The sequence below is a fragment of the Triticum dicoccoides genome, chromosome 6A (assembly GCF_002162155.2).
Source record: "Triticum dicoccoides isolate Atlit2015 ecotype Zavitan chromosome 6A, WEW_v2.0, whole genome shotgun sequence".
NCBI lineage: Eukaryota > Viridiplantae > Streptophyta > Magnoliopsida > Poales > Poaceae > Triticum > Triticum dicoccoides.
Genome location: NC_041390.1, coordinates 88,734,846 through 88,744,675, shown reverse-complemented (window position 1 = coordinate 88,744,675; position 9,830 = coordinate 88,734,846). Strand labels below are relative to the sequence as shown.

At 48.6% G+C, this 9,830-nt stretch overlaps 1 pseudogene; it reads right to left on the bottom strand.

Annotated features, from left to right (window-relative positions):
• Positions 1 to 1,355: 1,355 nt before the first annotated feature.
• Positions 1,356 to 4,461, bottom strand: LOC119315197 (annotated as a pseudogene).
• Positions 4,462 to 9,830: the final 5,369 nt, after the last annotated feature.

Genomic DNA, 9,830 nt, shown 5'->3' with positions numbered 1-9,830 from the left:
GAAACACCACCAGCATCAGTACCATTATCAAAAATAAAAACCTCTCATGCCATAACCCGAGAAGCAATCCAGCACCTGTCATGCCTCAACACACAGAAGGGATCCTCCACTGACAAGTCAATGGCGTTACAAAAAGAAGTGCCCTCTTTCGTTTCACCATTTCAAGTTCCTGTCAGGATCCTGCAACGGCGAATTCGGCGAGCTGGCAATCCTACCGTGGCCCAAATACTTGTTGAATGGAGTGATGCATCATGCATCACCTCAAGGGTCAACTTGGGAAGTCATGGATTCCCTCAAGCAAACATTTCCACATGCGTTAGCTTGGGGGCATGCAACTACTCAAGAACGGGGGGATGTCAGCACCTCTACTGACGAAAACAAGAGAACAAACAAGCTGAAAATGTCAAATTCAACTCGTGGGCCTGAAGCACCGCCCACTCGTCATCGCTGCCTCCCCCAGTGGCTTGCAAGCCCAAACTAGACCCGTTAATCAGGTGTAACAGCTGATATATATATATATATATAACCAGTACGTGTGCTTGTTCATTAGTTGGGTAGGAAGAAAGGCTTCGGACTGGATTTGAATTCCTTGCACTCGTTGTAATCGTGAAATTTCATTCCAGGTGATTCGTGAGTGAGAGAGCTAGATCTTTACAAGTGACGGCTGGTTTTGATCTGTAATCGGTATTACGGGTTCCTTACACCTTTTTTTTTCTGTTGCGAGGGTTGACACCCTATCTTATTTTTTTCCAAAATCAATAGTAGTTTATTCCAAAGGGATAGGGTTACAATACGACGACAAGAGTTTCTCAATACATGAGGGTCCTCTGTCGAGCCACACAGTCATAGCCTGCTCAAAGCCAGGCTTGACACCCTAATTCTGCTCAGGTGGTACATGCTGATGGGCTGTTGCTACATCAGTAGTTGCTCTGAGCTCCAGTAGGTATTCCATAGCTATTGGTTTCCACACAAAAGTGGCAGCACCTCGCAACACTCTAGGTCTGCTTAAAATGTTGGGCAACCTTTTTTTTTGTAGCGACGGAGTAAAATTGGAAACAGGTAGCCACACCATATCGTTGTTACAACTGTCAACACAAGCATAATTTCGGAAAACAATGGGAACTACAAATTCTGAACGCAGCCTGAAATGTGTGGATTTTTCCGCCATAGCTGCTATCGGTTCAACAACAAAACGGCTCCGCCTGTATCTGCATACCAGAAACTATGTTACTCCCTCCGTAAAGAAATATAAGAGTGTTATAAGAGTGTTATTTAAGTGATCTGATCACGATCACTCTTATATTTCTTTACGGGTGGAGTACTAATTTATCAGCTTAGCAGCAAAAGCACACACGTGAAACAACATCAGTAGACATAGATTGTGCATCTGATAGTAGGGTACGTTTACAAGACAAAAGGCCAAAACAATTTTCAGCCAGGGTACTTCCACATCTCAGAATCACATTAGTCTTCCCGGTAGAGAACTCAAAAAGGAGTGCAACATACTAGTAAAACTAGCTTCCAGACCATCACGGCCTCATTCTACCTTCTCAGTTCACCGCAAAATTATGCAGAAGTGCAGAACTAATAAGTAAACAACCAAACCCTTAGCAGCTCAAAGTAAACATGTCAGATGCGAAATACCACCAGCATGAAAAACAAAAACTACTCATGCCTCAGCTCGAGAAGCCCTCCAGGCCCTGGCACGCCTCAACACACAGAAGGGATCCTCCACTGACAAGTCAATGGCGTTCTGAAAGCTCCAGCTAGGGGAGGCCGGGCAAACGTAAATAACATCACTGCCAGTGCCTCCGCCTGATGGCGCATCGCCCTCACTAACGGAACCTGACACGGGACCTCCCTCCATCACCACATCATGGCTGCCAGTGCTTCCACCTGACACATTGCCCTCACCAGCAGAACCTGAGACAGGGCCTCCCTCCACTACCACATCATCACTGCCACTACTTCCACCTGATGGCGCATCGCCCTCGCCAACAGAACATGACATCCGGCCTGCCTCCGATACCACGTCATCACTGTCTCTATAAACCATTCCCAGCGTCTTAAGCACCTTCCCATTCTTCAAGATGTAACCGAGGAACAACAACTCACAGTTCAGGCCCTGGAATCCGTGGAGGACGAGCGTCTTCAGATGTGATTCGAGGCAATCGCAAGAGCTCTGAGACTCCCAGAACTCAGCAGAATGTACACCATCAGTTGAAGTGGATTGAATGGACTGAAATTGAGCAAAAAGAAACAATGTCAGCGTTTAGCATATCAAACTTCGAATTACACCAAAATACAATTACAAGTGCAAAGAACAGATATCTACAATATCAATCTGGATCATATAGCAATGAACTAGTACTGGAATAAGCTAGTATTCATATTATCATCTTGAATCACCATCGATAAACAAGTATAGGGAAGATATCAATATGCCATATCTACCTATATCTATATCTATCTATCTATCTATTCATCTATATATCTACTCCCTCCGTCCCATAATATAAGAGCGTTTTTTACACTACACTAGTGTGAAAAATACTTTTGTATTATGGGACGGAGGGAGTATATATCTATATATACTACTTAAAAAGAACGTAAGATTCCCATTTCACTTTTCTTCCCACCACCCCTTCGTCCAACCTTCCTTGTATGATAATAGATCAACTTAATTTACTAACCTTCTGAACCAGTTCCACTTTAATTTACTTACCAAACTTCGGATCAAAATATAAGATAATTCATGGGCAGAATTTGATGATCATTTATTTACACAATCGCATTATTAGTAAATCACAAGCCGACGGACTAGAAGATTTATATCCTGTTGCAACGCACGGGCATTGTTCTAGTTATCGATAAACAAGTATAGGGAAGATAAAAAGTGCTAGAATGAATATCTACAGTCTCAATCTGTAATATATAGCGATGGGCAACTAGCACTTGAATAAGCTGACATCCATATTATCGTCTTGAATGGCAATCGATAAACAAGTGCAGAGATGAACATATATCGATATGCCGTACCATGATGTGAAGTGTCTCGAGGCGAGGAAAGCATCTGAGCAGGGTGTGCAGCATCTTGACCTCCATGTTGTGCGAAAGTCGCACCTTGACAGCTAATATTTCAAACTTGGCAGTATGGCGCTAGCTCTCACATCCATCCCAGCCTGCCTCAAATTATAAAAAAAATGAGAAATTCGTTTGGTTGCACAGACACGTAATGAATGCTAAGTGCAGATGACAGAAGTTACAAGAAGCAGTTACCCTGATGACAACACCACCAATCTCGAGAGCGTGGAGTTGAAGGTCCAAGTAGCCGAGCACCTCCAGCCTAGGGGCGTGGGCAATCTTGACGGGCCTCCGGTCGAAAATGCTTTGGAGGAGCAGGCGCTCCAGGCAGGGGGCATCCTCGACAATGATTTCATCGAAGCTGCATCCCCATTCCATCACGGCGCGGAGGCTGCTGGACTTGATGCGGAGGATTGAACTGCTAATGTACGCGATGGCAAAGGAGAGGATTTTCAGCTTGGGGCAGTGCGCGAGCAAGGCGTCGACTTCCCTGTCCTCGATGATGGAGTGGAAAAGGCCGAGCTCTTCGAGGTTGGGGAAGGCTGGCCGGAGGGCGGTGGTGTCCGGGAAGCGCCAGCGCCAGACGCCGATGTAGAGGCGGGTGAGGGAGGCACAGCCGAGGATGCTGTCGGGGAGCGGCATGTCGAGCGGCCAGGGGCGGTTGAAGAGGATGAGGTCCTGGATCTTCTTGGCGGCGAGGCTGGCGATCAGGCGCTCGAGCGCGTACTCCTGCCGGTAGAAGGAGGTGCGGGTGAAGCGCACGGCACGGACGGGGCCCGGGTGAGCGGCCACGCAGCGCGAGACGGCGCGCACGGCGTGGAAATGGCGGGGCCCGTCGGCGGCCCTGAGGTGGGCGTCGTCGACGAGGAGCGGGGTCGCCGCCCACACGCAACGCCAGCGGGTGGAGAGCACCGTGGTGCGCGCGGCTTCCTTGGTGGGGAGGCGGGAGATGATGTTGGAGAGCAGGTCGTCCGGGAGGCGGCTGATGTGGTCCTGGCCGTCGCCATCCTGCACGGCGGGCCGGTCGGCGGCGGCGGCGTCGGCGGCGGTGTCCTCGGAGTCGGAGGAGGTGAGGGAGAAGTGGTCGTCGTCGGAGTCGTCGGAGTCGTCGTCGTCGGGCGCGGGGACGAAGGGCGCGGGGAGGAGGGAGGTGATTTGGGAGACGATGCCATCCATGCGCTCCTGCGCGGACAGACCCTCCAGTGCCATATTGTTGAAGTACTCCTCGATTTGGGCGTAGTTGACAAACACTTCTTCTCCTCCCCCTCCGGCGGCGTCCATGGTGGCGGCGGCCGGCTAGGGTTTTGTCGGCGGGCGGGGCGGAGAGACCTCACCTCCGCGAGGGGAGCAGGCTGAACAAATGGGGACTAGTGTGGGATGCCGTGGACCGTGTGGACTGGCTGTACGGGGGCTCTTTGGTCTCACTAGTGTTGTGAACTTGTGGACCAGATTTAAATTTCAAATACATTCCATGTATTGGAGTTCAAACAGATAAATTCAGCTGTGAACAGTTGTTGACGGTGTCCCTGCGGCCTCTCACCATGTCGGTTCCCAGTCTCATGGGCCGGGCCAAGGACCCCTTTGCCGGTTCCGTCCCAGGCCACTTCAACGGGTCCATCACATGAAAATTCTAGAAGACTTAGCTGGGATCGTGGAGAACTCTGCCTCACCGTACGTAGCCGGGAGAACTCTACCTCACCGCACGTAGCCGACTAGGATTTGTATCCCTAGGGTCCTCGGTATGTTATATATGTCAGAATCTTGGTGGTCGAAAGTGATCGGTACGTCCGACCACTTATTGTCCGAAGTCGTTGTGCTTTCAATAACGTCCGACCACTTATTGTCCGAAGTCGTTGTGCTTTCAATCGTACATATCTCTCGAAGAGCTCTCTTCCCTTGATTTCTTGATGAGTGTGTTTCGTAGATCATACGTACGTCTTTGTCCTCGGACATGTATTGTTCTTCTGTACAGTCGATTTCTACACCCCGAAGCCTTCTGCTATTGGGGTTATTGAGGAACTCCCATTCTCCTTTTGCCACTTGCTTGACAACCCAACAGTTCCTGCTTTTGTGGGTCGCTGGTTTATCCGATGAGGCAGAGTGGATCGTGCACGGGTGGTCGAGTATCATGTCCAGCAGTGATTTGACTCCGATGCTGACTACCCGGCTCTTCTTCTATGGAAGCTGCTCGTCGTGTGTGTCAATATTGTTGGGCTTGGAACGCCGGCTGCGAGGGTCGTGCCTGCCTTCTGCTTCGGGTAACCCCAAGCTGGGGTCTCCGACAATATTGGTTGGCTAAGCGGGCGTCCTCTATGGCGCAATAGTTTGTCATTAGGTCGGAGAGTGTGTTGAATGTCCTCGGATGACGACGACCAATCTCTCTACTGACCCATTCATCGTAAATGCTGAAACAGAATGCCACTAGGGATTCATTGTCGTTGCAATCCGGGATCTCATTCTTCTTTTACAAAAAACATGTCTAGAATTCTCGGATGATTTCTCTTTTCTTTTAGGTGACTAGCACCAGGTCCCAGATGTTAATCAGCCTAGTGCTATCTGGACAATTTCGGCTCCGATTAGACATCGACACCATTGATTGATCTAACGTCAACCCTAGGTCTTTCGATTGGGCCAGATATGCCTAGCTTTCATACTGATTCGTCGGATTCGTGCTCCAGGCTTGGTCAGATGAATTATGGTTATCGCCCCAAGCTAAACTTAACGTTGATGCTTGGAGACACATTGTCTGCTTGTCCTCGGTACGATCTAACATCCTGGGTGACGAGAGAGTGGCAGGTTCTGATTTGTCAAGTTCAACATCTGGATGAGGGCTTGAAACCTCGATTTGCCTCAACTGGCCAGTCGAGCCGGGGTGAGGAACTTCTGATGCAGAAATTACGCCGGTGCCGACCTAATCGTCGACTGTAAACGCCATCGAATCGCTTCGACTACACAGAGGAACTTGCTTGGGCCACCAAAGATGGAGTCAAATCTAGCAGATCTCGGATAGGCGATCCCAAGCTGGTAGCCTGTAACGCCCTCGATGCGGCTATATCTCCCACGTGTTGAAGCACGACTTAGAGGCATAACCGCATTGAAAGCAATGCCGCAAGTGAGGTAATCTTCACACAACCCATGTAATACATAAGGGAAAGAGATACATAGTTGGCTTACAATCGCCACTTCACACAATTACATGAATAAAGCATTACATCAACCAGATACAAACAAGGTCCGACTACGGAACCAAAATAAAAGAAGACTACCCCAAATGCTACACAGTTCCCCGATCGACCCCAACTGGGCTCCACTACTGATCAACTAGAACGAAACAACACAAAGGACAAGATCTTCATTGAGCTCCTCCTTGAGCTTGGTTGCGTCACCTGCACGGTCTCATCGGCACCTGAAACTAGTTTTGGAAGTATCTGTGAGTCACGGGGACTCAGCAATCTCACACCCTCACGATCAAGACTATTTAAGCTTATAGGTAGGGAAAAGGTATGAGGTGGAGCTGCAGCAAGCGACTAGCATATCTGGTGGCTAACATACGCAAATGAGAGCGAGAAGAGAAGGCAAAAGCACGGTCGAACAACTATGATCAAGAAGTGATCCTAGAACAACCTACGTCAAGCATTACTCCAACACCGTGTTCACTTCCCGGACCCCGCCGAGAAGAGACCATCACGGTAACACACGCGGTTGATGTATTTTAATTAAGGTCCACTTCAGGATTTCTACAACCGGACATTAACAAATTCCCATCTTCCCATAACCGCGGGCACGACTTTCGAAAGTTCAAATCCCTGCAGGGGTATCCCAACTTAGCCCATCACAAGCTCTTACGATCAACGAAGGATATTCCTTCTCCCAAGACAATCCGATCAGACTCGCCATCCCGGTTACAAGACATCCTCGACAATGGTAAAACAAGTTTAGCAACACCGCCCGAATGTGCCGACAAATCCTGATAGGAGCTGCACATATCTCGTTCTCAGGGCACACTCAGATGAGACATCCTACGAGTAAAATCAACCCTCAAGTTGCCCCGAGGTGGCCCCGCAGTCTACTCGGTCGGACCAACACTCAGAGGAGCACTGGCCCAGGGGGGTTTAAATAAAGATGACCCTTGAGTCTGCAGAACCCAAGGGAAAAAAGGCTAGGTGGCGAATGGTAAAACCAATGTTGGGCATTGCTGGAGGAGTTTTATTCAAGGCGAACTGTCAAGGGGTTCCCATTATAACCCAACCATGTAAGGAACGTAAAATCCGGGAACATAACACCGATATGACGAAAACTAAGGCAGCAAGAGTGAAACAAAACACCAGGCATAAGGCCGAGCTTTCCACCCTTTACCAAGTATATAGATGCATTAATTAAATAAGAGATATTGTGATATCCCAACAAATATATCCATGTTCCAACATGGAACAAACTCCAATCTTCACCTGCAACTAACAACGCTATAAGAGGGCCTGAGCAAAGCGGTAACATAGCCAAACAATGGTTTGCTAGGACAAGGTGGGTTAGAGGCTTGGCTTAACAATATGGGAGGCATGATAAGCAAGTGGTAGGTATCGCGGCACAGGCATAGCAAAAGAGCGAGCAACTAGCAAGCAAAGATAGAAGTGATTTCGAGGGTATAGTCATCTTGCCTGAGATCCCGCAAGGAAGAAGAACGAGTCCATGAAGAAGGAAAACGGGCGTAGTCGAATGGGTCCTCACAAACGCGACATTATCGGAACCAACCCAAAGAACCAACACCGGAAAGAAGCACACAACATAGTAAACAACCAACACACAAACATGGTATGATATGCGGGATGCGGTATGTGATGCATATGCATGATTTGGAAAGGAATGATTGAACCTGGCCTCAACCTGGAAATCCAAGAGTGCCACTGGAAAGGTGAGGTGATTTCGGTCGAAATCGATATAAAAATCACCGGAATCGGATGCACGGTTTGGAAATGGCAAGTAAAACAAAAATGGCACCGGTCTGCGATAAACAGCAAGTAGCCAACTAAATGCATCAAGATAATTATGCTACAGCACTCAAACATAGCAACAAAAGGCATGGCAGGGATCCACTGAAGATGCTTGAAAAAAGATGAACACTGAGATATGGCTAATACACTCATTAACAGGTTCAATCATGCATGGAAAAAGTGCAAATGATAACAGGTTTCAGACTTAGTGAAATTAACACAAGTCTGGAATTTATCATCAGGAAGCACACTTTAGAGCATGAAAACTACATGCTACAGGAACATATCATGGCAAAGCAAGGCATGACATGAAGCTACTCTAAGCACATAACAAAAGTCCCTTAGTGACCATGAGCCAAAAGGGATCAGAAAATACAATTGCAAGCATGTGAACATAGCGAAAACATAAACAGATTCAAACTTAGTGAAAAACTGGAGCATGCAAAACAGATAACGAGTAGGCATGTTTACGAACTCGATGCACTCACTACAAAGCATGGAATTACAAACTAAGCATACACCCATCAAGAAGACATGGCATAGAAGTTAGACATGGCAAGAACAACATCCTAGCATGCACGGATCAATAGCGACAACCTCGGCAAAATCGCTAAACAAGCTAACAATCTGCCAGGAACATTTTATAGCAAAAGTAGAGCTCGATTGACTCACGCTAGGGTGCTCCATAATTTCAAATAATGACATGGATGGATAAAGCACCACAATGTTAACAAAACATCCTTACTGGTCATCCTCAAAAGAGGCACGTATCACTAGGAAACAACATGAACATATGACATAAAAACAAAAATAGGACAAGGACTTAGTGAAATTCTAAGTCCCTGAAATCAGCATCATCGAGTAAGCTACTTTGCATGATTGTGCTAGTCACCACAAAGATCACAAAAATACATGGCATACACCCCTGTAAAGATGGCGTGGCATTCTACAAAACACATGTAGAGCTCAGGATCATAGCATGCACACATTAATCATGGCAAAAATGACAAAAGGCCATTTGCTGAAACCGATCTGACATCATCATCACATAGCCCTCTTCCAACAATATTTCGGGCATCAAGATGAGCTCAAATGAAAATGATGCAATGAGATGAAATGATGTACTCGTCGAGACGAACATTTTGATATGCTATGCGCATGAAACGGAGCAGTATGCAACAAGTTATGGACATGACAAGATGCATACATGATACTGGAAACTTCGGGGACTTAGTAAAATTCCACGTCTGCGGGTGAGCGCAACATAGTAACAATCGCCCACGGCGATGGATAAGGGAAATGGCGGGGCCTCACCTGATTGGGCTCGGCCCAGGATGAAGGAGAGGTAGGCCGAGGCTGAGGTGGGCCGGACGGGACCCGCTCGGTGCGGTGGGCCGAGGCTGACGTGGAGGCCCACGCGCGGAGGGCAACAAGCAGGCCGCTGGGTGGATTCGTCCCGATCTCTTGATCGAGACAGGGGCCTGGCGGCAGCATACGGCACCGGTGGCGATCGCCGGAGTTTGCGAGGAGCGGGGACGAGGCCAGATGAGGTCGGGGCGGAGTGGATCTGGTCCGCGGCGGCGAGATCCGGGCACGGAGTCGCCGGATCTGGGGCAACACGCGTCGGACGGAGCCTGCGGCGGCACTGCACAAAGGGTGGCCATGGCGGGGCGGCGACGTCGCGGTTTCCTGGCGAGGAACCATGGCGGAGGACGAACGGCGGCTTGGGCACGAGGCGGCGGGTGCGGGCAGGCGCCT